Here is a 16,941-nt window from a genome sequence, read left to right as displayed (position 1 = left end):
TTATCAGGTTTAGGAGCTCTCTGGTGGAATTTTTGGGGTCACTTAAGTATACTATCATATCATCAGCTTGACACATTCTAACATCATCTGGGAAGAGAGTTTCAAGGGATTGTCGACATCAGATTGTGCAAATATTTGTGGAGTATTATCTTGACTGTTAGATGATGTGGGAAGATCCAGCTCACTCTGTGAAGCTCCACTCCATAGGCAGGGATTCCTGGACTGTGTGAGTGTAGAGAGAGTTTTGAGCAAAAAGTAAGCATGTATGTATGCATTTACTCTTCTCTTCTTTCTTGATTGTGGATCTGATTAGCTGTTTCAAGTTCTTATCTGGACTTCTCCAAAATGATGGGCTATACCTTGGACTGTAACCTGGCATTGTTAGCTAAAAGAAACCCTTTTCCCCTAAGTTGCTTTTTGTATTTTATCACAGCAATAGAAAAAAAACTGGAACACCACCTTTATTCGACCTTGCTATCCCTCGAGCTATTTCCATGCAGGGTTTCCTATTGTGTCCAGGAAGAGACAAATGTGGGCATGACATTTTGTCCAGGATGTAAGTTCCTAGATACATTTTGTGTAGATATGTTTTCAATTCTCTGTAGTCAATGCCCAGAAATGAAATCTCTGAGGCATATAATAAGTGCTTAATTGTATAAGAAAAGGCCAACCTATTCAATAAGTCACTATGCCATTTAGCACTTAATATTTCCTGGCCAAAATTAGCTATGTCCCTAAAATTTAGATTCTTTATTTTCATTTCCATTTAGCTCCATTTAGTTAGTGATTTCTTTTGAGACTTTTCTTTGGACCTGTTTGATTTAGATGTACACTGGTTGGGAGGACTGGATTAGAACTTGCTGTTGGGTAAATGCTCCTCATGTCTTATTGGTCAATGGTACTGTTGGGTATTTGCATACCCTTGTTAATTTTCTTTTAAAAAATATTTATTTTATTTATTTTATGTGTATGAGTACACTGTAGTTGTACAGATGGCCTTGAGCCATCATGTGTATGGCTGCTCTCCAACCTCACTCGCTCTGGACTCCCCCTCGCTCTGGCCACTGATCGCTCTGGCATAATTCACCGTAGCTGTCTTCAGATGCACCAGAAGAGGGCATCAGATCTCATTACAGGTGGTTGTGAGCCACCATGTGGTTGCTGGGATCTGAACTCAGGACCTTCGGAAGAGCAGTCAGTGCTCTTACCCGCTGAGCCATCTCACCAGCCCCCGTTAATTTTCTGTCTAGGTTTTCTATTACTCTTTGAGGAAGGGATGGGAAGTTTCCTCCTATGCTTATTTCCCCATCAGTTTTCACTTCAAGATTTGTGATTCTGTTGTTTGTTGCACTTAGATTTGCTGTGTATCTGTGGCCCATTCACCTTGCCATCATTATGAGATGTTCCCTTCCTTTGGGGACATTTTCTTGCCTCCAAAGCCTATGCTATCCATTAGGTATATCTACTTCCACTTGATTTTGATTGCTGTTCACACAGTATAACATTCTGTCTTGCGGTGCCTTCTTAGGTGATTTTTAAATGCTTATGTCATACTTTCCTTCAATCTATAATTACTCGGAGGCATAAAGAGTAATGCATATGTTCTTTCATGTCCAGGGCTAGAATTCTACTTCACCTATTTCTGTTTGCCTGAATGATTTAAGTTGACTGTTTAAGCCTCTGAAGCTGTTCCACACACCTAATTTTAGCTCAATAATCTCATGTTACCAAGTCAACTTCTCAGCACATCAAAGGACTTAGTGGCCCTATTCTCTTTATTTCCAGAGATCAAATGTTTTTTAACTAAATTTAGGGGCTAAAGAAATAACCCAGTGGGACAGGGCTTGCCTAGCATATGTGAGGCTCTGGGTTCAATCCCTGGTACTGTCAAGAGTGAAATTAATTCACTAAGTTAGTTTATTTTAAAGACAGTGCTTCCTGTTTTTCAGAGTTAGTGCCCTTGAACTAATCATGGTCTTGAGGTACTGCGTCACCTGCCTCAGCTTCTCGGGTGCTGAGATTCCATGCTTTCTATCACACCTTACCTAAGTTTGCCGATTTATTTATTTATTTATTTATTTATTTATTTATTTATTTATTTTTACTTACTTTTTAAGAAGAGTATATAGGGTTCCCTCGGCAGTCTTCTTTATTAGGTTTAGACTTCTAGTTTGAAATACTTTATTTAGCATTTCAAAATCATTACTTTCTAAGCCTTCTGTGGCAATGGCTGAAAAGCTTTTTTGTTGTTGTTGTTTTTTGTTTTCCTACAGAAGGTTGTCTTTCCATTCTTTTCTATCTATATCCATGGCTCCAAGCCATTATTTGATGCTAACCAAAGTTTATAATCACTGTAAATGACAATGACCATCACGTTGAGAGACCAACTGGTACATTATTATCCAGAATTGCTGAAGCTTATTTTTAGCTGTTACATAAAACACAAACATTGAATGCATCTGTAAGATACCATGTACTGTTTCAGTACAGTTCTGTGTTTTGTCCTGTTTACACTGGGTTAAACCTATGTATCACTAATATCCCCTTTTTGTGCTGAAATCATTCAAACTCCTTTCATGTACTTTTGAAATACACAGTACAGTATAATTATTTGCAGTCAGCCTACTGTGCAGAACTTGTTCCTCCTATATAACTATAAGGTAGTACCCATTAATCAACAACTCCCCATCTTTTCCTGCCTCCTACTTTCTCCAGTTTCTGGTACTCAGCACTCTATTCTCAACTTTCATGTGATTAAATTTTAAAATCTCTAACATCTGAGTAAGTGCCTTCCTGTTCTTGGTACACTTCAGCTAACATGATGTTCTTCACATCTAGGCATGTTGTCACAATTGATTTCATTTTTTTATGAATGGATAGTATCTTATTAAAGGCATATATTATAGATATATCTCACATTCTTTATTCACGTATTAGTTGATGGGTGCTTATGTTGATTTCATACCTTGAGTATTGTGAACAATGCAGTAATAGATGTGGGAGTGTGCGTGAGGTCTCTTCAACATACTGATTTTATTTCCTTTGAGTACACACCCTGTGAAAGTATATGAAGAGCTGAGATGATGAACCCACTCAGCTTTACACAGGAACGAAATTTATGTGTAAAGTAGGTTGATGCTAAAACACAGACCCAGTATCACGATGTACTTTAACTAGGTTAGAGTTTTTGCCATTGATTCAGGATGTAAGTGTTTACTATGTCCCAGTAAGTGTATCATTTCCTAGAGTTACCGAGCTGGCAAATGGCATGGGCACTGACTTGGCAGAGTTCTTAGACTAGTGCTGGGGAACAAGCAAATAGTCTTCTAAACTGAAGTTTCTGTGATGATGCAAAGACAGCTCAGCCAGAAAAGATTCTCTTTATTCAGGTAGCAACTCATCTGCATTCCAATAGGTGCATAGACCAGCAAGGAAGTGGGAAAATCTTTAGGAAGCAGTGGGAAGGTGTTGCAACAGGAGGGAATGTAACTTACAGGTCTGTCCTAGGATAAGATGTGGGACCTTGGGAATTGATATGTACAGACTTGGAGAGCATGTAATAATATACTCTGAACTTTACCCTGAAAGCAGTAAAGTTTTCTGACTGCTAAAGTCAGAAAAGAGGTATCATGTTAGAGCTGTGTTTTTATCAAGTTACTTTGACTTCTATGTCGTGAAGTGGCCAGAGAAAGGAAAGAGTACAATGGTGGACCCAGTTGCAAGGCTGTAGATTAATCCAGGAATGGCTTGCACTGGAGAAGAGGCTGTGAGAAGATGGCGAGGTGAATGGATTCAGGGTGTATGTAGGAAGGATGGAAGGAAAGCAACAGCTGAAAGATATGGAAAGTGAAACTAAGAATGAGGGATCAAGAAAGACTTGTGCTTTAAGAAATCTGGAAGGAGTGCTACAGTAGATAGAAGGATGGGAGTAGCCCAGCTTTGGACTCATGGCATTTGAAAAGACTATATAGTGATAATGTGGAGGTGGCTGTAGAAGGTAGGAGCTCAGAAGTTCAAATAGGGCCTGAGGGGTCTGATGTGCTTTGTCTCAGGATCTCATTTAAAATACAATCTAACTGTGAAAACTAAATTCTAGTTATAATATATAAGCAGCTTGTCTTTGCTGAGAACAAAGCTGCAGAATTTGTACCTAAATGGTAACAGAGAGGACTAACAGAAGAAGCATTTCTTAACCAAGTAAGATGCTAAATGTAGGGCTGGACTGATAAATGGAGATGATGCAGTCTTAGCTTGCCTCAGTCCCACTGCAGGGTCCCAAGTGAGGGATGATTGAAGGTGTTCCAGGCATGAGTTATTTTTTCTTAAATATAACTGTAATTAATATTGATGTATTTCTTTTCATGTATTGTAAATATGTACACACAAAGAAACAAACAGGATCTGTTCCCAGGTATCAATTATCCAGCTATCATCTATCTATCTATCCACATAGATATCTATCATGTATCCTATCATCTAGCTATCATATATCATCTATCCACACACATATCTGTCCTCTGTATATCTCTATCTGCCAATCCATATATCTACCTATCTGTTTGTATACCTATCTATCCATCTGTCCACATGATGTGCTGCCAAGTTACATCATTTTTATTTATTTTTATTTTTTAATGGATAAATGATTATAATTTTATCTATAGTACTCACTTTTTTGAACCTTCTCACTTTACATCTCGCTTACTGCCCCCTCCAAGTCACCCTTTCCCACAATCCTTCCCCAGTCCCCTCTCCCCTTCTTCACTGAGCAGGTGGGTGCACCCCAGGATATCTTACCACTCTGGCACTTCAATTTCTGTGGGTCTAGGTGCTTCCTCTCCCACTGAGGCTAGACAAGGCAGCACAGCTGGAAGAACATATCCCAGAGACAGGCAACAGCTTTTGGGATAGCCCCTACTCCAGTTCTTCAGGACCTATATGAAGATCAAGCTGCCCATTTGTTACATATGTGTGGGGTGGCCTACATCCAGACCTTGTGGTTTAGTCTCTGAGAGCCCCAAGGGTCCATGTTAATTGACTCTGTTAGTCTTCCTGTGGCATTCCTATCCCTTTCAGGGTTGTCAGTCCTTCCTCTTATTCTTCAATAAGAGTCCTCATGCTCCATCCACTGTTTAGCTCTGGGTGTCTGAATCTATCTGAATCATTTTGTGGGTTGGGCCTCTCAGAGGACAGCCATACTAGGCTCCTGTCTGCAAGCATAACAGGGTATCAGTAATAGTGTCAAGGATTGGTGCTTGCCCATGGGATGGGTCTCAAGTTGGGCTGGTTGTTGCTTTGCCATTCCCTCAATCACATGAATTATAGTTTTCTTTTTGAACTTACTATGTAGTCAAGAATGACTTTGAAGCCTTGGTCCTCCTGCCTGTACTTCCCAACTGCTGACATCACAGGCCTATTTCACTATACTCAGATTATTCAGTACTGGAGATCAAACCTAGGGATGCTTTCATTTGCAGGCAAGCACTTTCTCATCTAAAGGAAACTCCAACCCCACATCTCAGGTGTGAATGCCAGGAGCACTGGCGGAACAAGTACACATTCTTGTCATGAAGTTACATTGAGAGAGAAAAGCTTGTATTTGTACTTCTTCTTCTATATGATACCCCAGAAGCTTAACTTTCCCTATATCATCAGTGAGAGTGACAATTGTAGGTGAATAATTTGCTATTAAAGGTACTTCTTTCCTGGAACCCAGAATCTACTATTTAATCTCTCCAGGATATGGTGTCTCATAGACCCATGTTTGCATGGTGGACATTTTTGCTTACTAATTATGAGATTTGGGGTAAATCACCATACTGTAGCTCTCTATGCATGTCTATGTTGGTTTGTATATGCTTGGGCCAGGGAATGGCATTATATGGATGTGTGGCCTTGTTGGAGCAGGTGTGTCACTGTGGGGGTGGACTTTAAGACCCTCATCCTAGTTGCCTGGAAGCCGGTCTTCTACTAGCAGCCTTCAGATGAAGATGTAGAACTCTCAGCTCCTCCTGCACCATGCCTGCCTGGATGCTACCATGTTCCTGCCTGGATGATAATGGACTGAACCTCTGAACCTGTAAGCCAGCCCCAATTAAATGTTGTCCTTTATAAGAGATGCCTTGGTCATAGTGTCTGTTCACAGCAGTAAAACCCTAACTAAGACAATGTCTTGTTTGTAAAAACAGGGATGTTGCCTCATGGGGTTGCCCTAAAGCACAAATGCTGTTACAAGCTTTATGAAGTTTTACTGTGAGATAATGTCAGTGTTGTTAGAAAATCTGTGAGTTTTTTTTTAGACAATTAGAATGCACTGCTGCAATTAAAAGTTATTATTTTATACCATTTTTACTTAATAACAAATTATACAATTATATAATTGTAATGAAAACACAAAACCTGTTCCTTATTGTTGTTGTGTCTGTAGTCATTCAATGCTTTTAGTTACCAAAATGTGTGCGTTTCTCTCAAACTTACCAATTTTCTAACCCTAGCTCATTATCTTAGGCTCAGATAAATTCAGTTCTGACACTAAATAGACTTAGTATAGATTCTCCCCTTACCACAGATAAAGAACTCTGTGCTTTCAGTCAGTTCCCCACTTCGAATGCCAATCTCAAATTCCAGGCTTTTACCCAAACGTTCATTGATATACCTGTACTTTAGGATTCCACAAACCCCTCTTCAGTCTTGCTAATTTTCTTGAATTGTTCAGAGAACTCAAGAAAACACTTAAACTTACATTTACCAGTTTACTATTTGATAAAGAATTTGATAAAGGGTATAGCTAAACATCCATGTAAAAATGTATATAAGGTAAAAGTCTGTGTGATGGATACAGAGTGCCCATGTCCTTTCATGCTTTCTCTCCTTGTCATTTCCTATAGGTGCTTACCAGTGTGGGAACTTTATAAAGCCCATCTTATGAGATTTCTTGTGGAAGCTTTATTAAGCATGATAGAGTAAAAAAAGGGGGGGCTGTCAAAGATCAACTCACTGTCCAGTCTTCCTATCCTCTCTTTACCCTGAAGGTCATATTTGGAGTTCAACATTCCAGCCCTCTATATGATTAAAATCCCAAGTTGGTACTTCCAGAAATCAGCCATTCCCTGTCCTGAGACTATCAATGGCTTTTAGGCAACATTAACCTAAAATGGGCACACACACACACACACACACACACACACACACACACACTCATGCACGAGCACGCACACATGCACGCATATATATTCTACTATAAATCATACTACCGCACCAATCATCAGCCATTATGACTTCATTTTCAGATTAAAAATGAACTAATGAAATGGTACTTAATATTCTCTAAGCTCAGGAACACATGTAAAATTGAGCCTCTTTAATCCGAACATCCCAAATCCAAAATGCTCCAAATCATGAGTGGTTTTGAATACAAGTGTGATTCCTTAAATAGAAAAATTTATACCTGATTTCACATGACAGGTGCTAGTCAAAATGCAAGTCTACCAAAAAATTATACATATATATATATGTATATATGTATACACACATGTGTATATATACATATATATGTATGTATATATAGAGAGAGTATGAAACAATGAATTTCATGTTTAAACTTCCCATCTTGCTATGTATAATACATATATTCTCGAATTTGACAGGATATCACAAACCCTTCTGGTCTCAAACACTTCCAGTGTGGAATATTCACCACTTATTCACTGGTGACTCATGCAGTTTTAAACATGCTTATGTAAAACCTAAAATATGTCTATTGTTGTAAATGTGTAGCATGTGTTCCTCTTCGCTTTAGCATGAAGAAGTTACATGTTCTTCAGAGATGTATATTAACTGGTTTCTGTATGTTGCAGCTGAAATTTGGATTTGCAATTATTCTTAATGCATTTTATAACTATTCTTGGCTTCTAACCTGGACAGAATTTATTGAAAAGGCATAAAATTCAGCTAATGTGTCATAACTGCGAGAGTTTTAGGTGTTGTAGATTGTCTTTGATGGTACTGGCCAGCTGAAGAACAGCACTTTACCCAATAATGGATTTTAGCCTGGGAATAATTATTGCAGAGGATCTTGTTATCTTTGCAAGATATTTCGACTATAGTTGGATGTTTGAGGGGAAAATTATACTTTTGTAGAAAGCCAGGCTGTTTAAAAGTTTTTATCAAGCTCAATAGACATTTTTTGTCGTGTGTCAGGGTTATCAATTTATATTGTTCCATATGGGAGAAACAGGTGGATGGCACTATCTCTTGGCATAGTGGTACCGAAGTTCCATTCCTGCCTGAGCTAAATGGCTTTAGACAAATCCTCTAAAGTGCTTTCTGCTGCAGTGTTCTTAATAGTGAAGCAGAAGTATTATTTGCTATCACTGACCTCATGGAGATGGTAGATTGCTAATTAGATTACTCCTTAGAAGCACTTTGTCTTCTATTGAGAAATACGCTGTCTCAAATTAAGTAGAGCCTATGGCTTCATAAATATAAACATATTGCCAAGAGTGAATCATTGAAGGATCAAAGCATGCAGACCACATATCATGAGTTAGGAATATCAGTGTGAAGGGAAAACAAAGATGTAGATTTTGCTTTGGAAGAATGGAATCCTGGTCAGATTCAGACAAAGACCATAGCCTCATGAGCCAAGTGGCTTTTGCTCATTTCTTGGGAATGAACTGAATTTTAAAAGGTAGGTGTCATGGAGGCAACCAATATAATTTTGTACCTGTTTTCCAAGAAGAACCTATTGGTTGAGTCAGTATGATAAGTTTTTATCTCCTTAGTGATTTTTGAAAGAATATTTACTTGTTAATATAAAGCTGCTGTATTAGACCTACAGCTTCCTGATCTTACATATTGTCATGAGTGAGGTTTTAGAAATGTATGTGTCTCTCCAAAATGAAACCCATTAATTGAAAAGTATTTCACAAGCTCTATCACTCTATTGGCTTTAATTCACAAAGCACTCTTAATTTCATTTGATATTAATGATCATTTGTAAATAGCTTTTAAAAATCCATTCCAATCTTAATTGCTCAACATTAGATTTCATATAACTCTATATTACATACAATGATAGATAGTTTATGAATGGCTATGAAAGAGTTAAAGCATTTGTGGTTGTTCAAAGGATTCTTACTATAAGGTAAGAGATAGAAAACTAAGGCAGATGCAGGGAGAGTAACCAGGTTACATAACATATTAACCTATGTAATCTAGTTACCAAACTGAACTGTTCTGACTCAGGCCTGTAAAATCCCTGGCACAGAGTTGGTTCAAGACACAAAGCTGGTTCAAGGTGTTCTTGGTATACTGTAGACAAATGGCAGTTCAAGCAGACTGGATCAAACTGGGGGATCCTGTTGAGCAGAAGGAAGCCTTGTGGAAACAGTACAGAGTCTGTTGGCTGTCCTCTGATGTACTCTGACTGGATGGCCTGATGATGGGATGAGCACTGCCTATACTCAGAGGTAGGTGCCTTATATTTTGTATAGTCCAGATGAAGGAGTTGCATGAGTTTTTGTTCTAGTGGTTTGATCAATTCATGCTTTGGTTTCACTCAGTGGTTTTGATGTACCCATGTGCCTTTGTATCCCTGATTTAATTTAATAAGTTCATAGGTGGTAATGTTTTGTTTATACAAATAGGTTATCAATCTGTACCTCATGGTTTGTGAGGAGCAAATTGACATGTTCACTTGTGCAATCACAATGGAGAGTTATTTTGCCTCAACATTTGTACTTAAAATGGATCAACCTGTTGTTTTATGAAAATTCACATAGCCTGACAGCTAGTGCTTTCTTTGTACAACATGGAATAATTTAGAGCAGAACACAACCTGATCTCTACATCCCCTTTAGATCTTTGATCTGTAAAGCAACAGAAAAAAAATGATAGCCTACTGAGCCAGCTAAATCACTCTAGCAAATATTCTCCTACCTTTAGTGACATAATTGGAAGGAAAAAACGACAAGGATCCTAACTAAGCCACCATCATATTTGCTAACATGTGGGCTTTACTCAAAGCAACTGGGCGTCTAACCTGAGCTACACATGCAGGGTCTTCTGGATTCAGTATAAACTTGTCCAGACATGGTCTTTGCTGGCTCTTAACCCCAGTATGAAAGCAGAAAATTGCACAGCCTTTTAGATAATTAATGTTCATAGTTTGTAGCCTGTGAATGTTCCAACATAGTGTTCAACATTCTGTATATAGTTGCCATTTTGTTTTGTTTTCATAGATATTAGCTTTGTAAGGCAGGAACTTTTTTATGAATATCTTCACAGTGTCTTTGACTGTAGTACCAGTAATGGTATATATAGTGCCACTACTTGTGCACTGAATATGAAAAAGACAACTTTTGGGTGCTATAAATTTAGCCTGCCAAAGCCAAATGCAATAGTCCATCTTTCAGTGGATGGTGGTAGATCTATTTCCTAGAAACTTAAGTGTATGGTAAACTAGCTTCTTTAAGATTACTCTGTGTACAGAAATCAAATGAAGACCTTGTTAAAAATCTAGACTCTGATTCAGTGAGCCTGAGATTCTGAATGTTCCCATGTTCCCAAGTGGGGTTAATGATGTTCTGTGTATAGACTGTACTTTGGAATCAAGAATCTAGACCCCCTAGGCAAGCCTTGTCTTATCCCCAAAGTTGATTCCATCATCAAGTTCAGTTGATGTTGTCTCCTTTGTCCCAACCTGTTTGTCTTTCCAACCTCTGTTTTAGATGAAAGTTTCATTGTTTTCTGCTTGGATTACTGCAATAGCTTTCATCTAATTTAACTAGATCTTTCTCCTCCTTTCTGTTCTCTGAACTGCTGACAAAATGATATCCTGCAAATATGTATCTTGTCATACAAGTCTATTGTTGGGAGGCTTTCAATAGAAGATAAATCAACAGCCCTTGCTAGATTATTTTAATTTTGTGTGTCAGCAGAGCTGTGCTAAATGACACAAGGATGGAGGAGCTAAGAACTTAGGTGTTAGTAAACCAGTTGTTAGGAACCAACTCAAGTAGCCAGAGCTACCTACAGATGGCAGACCACCTTTCTCCCTCCCTCCCTTCCTCCTTCTCTCCTTCTTTTCTTCCTTCCTGATAGTCAGAAAGCCAAACATTCAAAATGCCAAGGCCATTGACTATTGATTGGTTCAATCAAAGTTTTGCATGTCATTCATGATAAACCCCAAATGCATCATTTCCAATTCTCACTGTTTTCTTCTCCAAATACTAGCAAATCTGTCATTCTCCCAATCCACCATTCATGTCTTAATTAGAATTACTGAGAGTTTTCTTGTACTAGTATTTCTAGTGCAATACTTTATTATATATCCTTCAACCAAAATCGTTACCAGTTCCTCTTTCTTTTAGGTCTCTCTGGCTGTGCTTTCAGTTGTGGTCTTTTAGTTGGTTAATGTCCATATATTCTCACTCAGGTGTGGACTCAACTGATCTCTAATCTGTCCTGAGAGTAGGATGTGGTACCTTCAGAATGTCACACTCCTAAGATTATGTTTTTATCTCTTAAAAATAGGAACTCACCGAACTTGTTGCAACAGGTATATCTGGGATGTCCAGATGGTAGGAAATAGGGAGAAGAGCAAGGCATTCTGTCCTGGTGGGCAGAAGGGTAGGTTGACTCTACCCTAGGAATTTGAGCTGGCCTGGCCTGACCACGGACCTGCTGCTGCTGCTGCTGCTGGAGTGTGGGTGCATACAGGGAATTATGATGAGCCCTGTTGACTTTTGGTAGTGTTTGTTTTCTTCCTTCTTTAATTTAGTAACTCATCCCAGGGGTTGTTCTTTGTTCATCATTCCAGGCTTTTCCATATGCTGACTAATGCCTACAACTGCCTCTTGAAAGAAAAGTGCTGGGGAGATCAATCAAATGAAGTCTTAAAGGGTAAATAAGGGTTTTAAATGTGTTTGGGCAGCATCTATTCAGTTCAGTGGAGGCAAAGTGCTTCCAAGGAAAGAAATTTGCCCAGTGAAATGCCTCCCAAATGGCAGCAGAGCAATTAGGCCTTAGATGGTTGTTTTGTAGTCCGAGTGTCCAGTTCTCCTTAGGTTTCCAATGACTGCTTAAAATGCAAGAGCAAGGGAAAATGAAGTGCATTTGATTTAAAGGAATTCACTAATGGAAGATCAAAGTTGTGAAAAATGTACTTTCACACACATTATTGGATGGTTGTATGTGGGGGTGGGGTGGGCTGGTGAGGGAGAAGCTGCATTAAGCATCCCCTTTCAATAATTTACTCCCCACATCCCTGTTTTCCAGCTCCTATAAGTAAACAAATAAGGAACATGGAGACTACAAAATATTTCAGGAAAACTTCCAAAGGCTTTCAGAACTCAGTAGTTCTGGTGTCTGTCTTCTCAGAAATTCCAAAATGAGAAATTTTATTATGCAAATCAATGAACTCAGAGTAGAATTTATAGGATTTTATGGCATCACAGATTTGAAAATCACATTTTGTCTTTTGCCCTTTGTTGTGACATAAAATGTGGCCACTTCTAAGGAATAGAATATATATTGAATATTCTAAGCCACTTGACACTGAACTATTACTTAGTGGATACTTAGAGTCCTTCAACGCTCTAGTTGGCTAGTGGTCAATCATGGAGAATTACCTAGAAGAGACCTTCCATTACACAGATCCTAGAGTCATTACAGACTCCCTACTATTGCCAAAGCAGAAAAACGAACTTATTCCGTGGTGTATTAAAGGGAACACACTTGGGGAGACAATTTTGTAAAATCATTGAACATGGTCCACAATCCAGCATACATTATCCTTTCATAATCACTTTTTCTTGAAAAATTTTGACAATCTCATCTGTTATAATAAAGAATTAAAGACTGAGTGTTTAAAGAACACAGGCCAGAGTCAGTATGCTTGTGTGATAAGAGGAATTGGCAGTGCATTCCGATCTTCCTTGTCACTTGTATCCAAGACAGGAGCCATTAAGACCAAGTGTCTGTTTGGATGCCTGTTGCCATGTTGAGGGGCTTTGGTCAGAGAAAAGTAGGTATCTTGTAGTGCTCTCCTGAAAGTTCACTAAGTAAGGGATACTGATATCCTACCTGATCACATTCCAAGTTGGTAGCACAGTTCCATTGAACTGTGTTTCTGAAAGCTTTCTGAAAAGGTGTGTGTGTGTGTGTGTGTGTGTGTGTGTGTGTGTATGTGTGTGTGTGTGTGTGTGTATGTGTGTAGGGGAGTGTGCCTCCCATCTTGGATATTATGGTTGCTCATAGTCTGATGGTCACCATGGTTATCATCCATGTCCACATTCAAATCCTCTTGTTTATCTGTGGTTGTCAGAAAGATAAGCCTGGTGTTCCTAGTAGATCTGCTTCTCAGGATTCATGGCTGAAGATTTAGGGCTGTCCCTGTGTGTCATCTGGAATACCCAGAATCAGCCATGTGCACCATCACCATGCCTCTAAATGGTTTCAAAGGGAACAGGGGCAGGAGCGAAGCCCTGTTGTACACTTGCAGAAGAAAGTGGTGTGTAAATTTCTGCCAAAATAATCTTCTCTGTTAAAATAAAGTCAGTTCCAAGCTGAATTTGTGTTAGAGATCTTGGATATAAAGCTGCTTTCCACACAGAAGGGGTTGTTACTGTGATTATCAGTCCCATTACAGCTAATCAACTTCCTGATTTGCTCAGGCCTAGAGAGGCCCAGTACTTCCGGGTGCTTTTTCTTCCTCAGAATAGAAAATATATAGAAAATCTTATATAGAAAATCATGTAGTGCATCAAGAAATGACTCCATTTAAAGTTTGTATGCCTTTGGACAAGTGAGTGAATGGACAGTGTTTTCAACCATGTAGAGGTAGCTGTGAACTTGAAGAATAAATTACCTTAAGATGTGGTCCTTTTGGATACACACACACACACATACACACACACACACACAACCATTTCAAGTATAGATGTTCTGTGGACTATTTTTGGGCAGAACCTTGCTGCTGTTTCTTTATTTTTATTTATTTATTTATTTTTAATTTTTCATCCAGTATATTTTGTTGCTATTTTTTCCACTCCCAACTCCTCCCAGACATTCCCTATGTTGCTATCCATTCAATTTCTTTATGCTTTCTCTTTATCTCTCTCACTCAAACGAACAACGCCCTCAAACAAAAAGGGAAAATAAAAACAAAAACAAAGCAATAAAAAGAAATAAGACAAAAATATCAAAACAAATTCCTTTAAAAAACTATTATTTATTTACTTTAAATTTTTCATATGTCTTATACACTAAGTATTTTCTCTCTTTCTCCCTTCTCTTCCCCTCCGGATGCCTTTTATCCCAATCCTCTTAGTCCCTCAAGACAGTTATACTGCTATTTCCATCTCTCTCTCTCTCTCTCTCTCTCTCTCACACACACACACACACACACACACACACACACACACACACACATACACACACACACAATTTTATATATCTATATGAAAGTATATGTATGGTATTTGCCAGAAATTGACTTAATTCATTTACTATGATACTCTCCAATTATATCCATTTTCCTAAAAATGATATAATAATCCTTCTTGATGTTCTTAATGGCCAAACATTTTCTTTATGCATTCCTCTATTCTTGGACACCTTGGTTGGTTCCATAACTTAGCTATTGTGAGTAGTGCTGCACTAAGCATTGATGTGCAAGGATTTCTGTGATATGCTGATATGGAGTCATTTAGATAAATGTCCAGGAGTGGTGTAATTGGGTAATATGATAGGGCTATGTTTAGTTTTCTGAGGAATCTCCATCCTGATTTCCATAGCATGTAGCCTAAGTTACATTCCCAGTTTATATTCTTCTAGTGTTTTTTATTTGTTTTCTTAATCAATACCATCTTGACTGGAGTGAGCTGGAATGTCATTTACATTTTTTTCTGATAACTAGTGAGGTTAAACTTTTTTTTTTTGAGACAGTGTTTCTCTGTGTAGCCCTGGCTGTCCTGGAACTCACTCTGTAGAGCAGGCTGGCCTCGAACTCAGAAATCTGCCTGCCTCTGCTTCCCAAGTGCTGGGAATAAAGGCGTGCGCCACCACCGCCCAGCTGAGGTTAAACTTTTTTTGTTCACATGTTTCTTGGCCGTTTGTATTTCATTTGTTGAGTACTATCTTCATTTGATTAGGTCATTTATTGTTTGCATTATTTGATTTCTGATCTAAATTGTATACTCCTTTGTGTATTCTAGATATTAGTCCTCTGTCAAATGAATAATTAGCAAAGATTTTTCTCCTACTTGATAGGCTATCTTTTTGCTTGTTTAAGTGGCTCTTTTAAAATAAAGAAGCTTTTTAAAGTCATAAGGATCCATTTGTCAAGTATTGATTTTATTATTATTTTTTTTTAGCAATAGGAGTCTTAGTCAGAAAATATGTTCCAATGTCTATATTTTGAAGTGTTTACTCCATTGTTGGTTCAGAATATCAGGCCTTATATTAAGATATTTTATTCATTTAATGTTGAATTTGTACAGTGTGAGAGGGCATCTTATTTCATTCTTCTGCAAGTTGATATCCAGTCTTTCCTTCATTCTTGTCAGTAAGGTTGCCTTTTTTGTAAAATGTATTTTTGCCATCTTTGTCAAAATCAAGTGTCTGTGGCTGAGTGAATATATATGTGGTTCCTTGATTCAGTTCCACTGATCTATGCATCTGTCTTTGTGCCAGTATCATGCTGCTGTGTAATAATATAACTTGAAATTGCTATGGTATTGTTCCCAGCATTGTTTTTGTTAGACTGGGAATTTGCTGCAATTTTTGATGGTCGCACATAATATTTTTGTAGAATCCCAGATTTGCTATGTCTCTTAGAAATCTTCTAATTCAGTAATATATCCTATGTTCCCAGATACCAGCTTTTTTTGGAAGGGACACCAATGTCAAGGCATATATTGTTGATGGATGCTAAGATGTCATGAGTTATTGTTTACAACATTAATAGGGGTACTTCATGATATTGAAAGAAGATGCACAATCATTCTAAGACCTGACCTTACATTAGAACTTTAGATTTGAACTATAAATTGATATAATCCATCATCAAATTAAGAAAATGTAATGCTTTTCGGTTAAACAGTGAAAGTTTACAACAATGCAAATGGTTTTTTGCTCTGATCTGAATGTTGAACTCATAAACTATAATTTCAGATAGCAGATTTGTAAACCTTCAGAAGTGTAAAATGGGCCTAACCTTCTATAGGAACATCAGGAACGTCATATGAGGAGTTAGCAAGATTGGGATAAGTCCTCTGAACTGCCACATCACTTTTCTTTATAGTGTCATCCAGCTTTTTGCATAAAGTCACATTGTATCTCCACCTCAAAATTTCCTTTGGCATTATTTGGTTTGCATGTAAGAATCATAACCCCATCTTATAAGTTTATTCTATGGTTTTAATGTGTCTTCTAAAGTTCTGTATTAGAAACCTAGTCCCTGTGCTCCTGAAGGAGTTGGTAAAGTTGTCTCAGTGGTTTCTGATAAAAGAACACATTTGGCCTCCTTTTCTGTCTCTGTTACATGATGCTTTCTATCATGCTATGACACAGAGAGCTCTTTCAAGATGTGACCCATCTATATTAGACTTTGAAGCTTCTAGGGCTATAAGCCAAATAGACTTATGTTCATTATAAATTATTAGGTCAATGGTATCTCTCTATGTAACTCTGGCTGTTCTGGAACTCAGAATGTCAACCAGGCTGACTACAAACTCACAGAGATTTGCCTTCTTCTGCCTCCCAAGTGCTGGGATTAAAAGGAATGCACAACCACACCAGGCAATGGTTTTCTGTTATAGCAGTACAAAACAAACTAAGATAGTCATCAGTGATAAGGTTTTTATGTTATTCCAACCTTTTTCATTTCACAGAGAACTTTTAAATCTTCTCTCTCTCTCTCTCTCTCTCTCTCTCTCT

Source organism: Mastomys coucha, chromosome X (assembly GCF_008632895.1).
Source record: "Mastomys coucha isolate ucsf_1 chromosome X, UCSF_Mcou_1, whole genome shotgun sequence".
NCBI lineage: Eukaryota > Metazoa > Chordata > Mammalia > Rodentia > Muridae > Mastomys > Mastomys coucha.
This window is presented reverse-complemented; position numbering follows the sequence as displayed.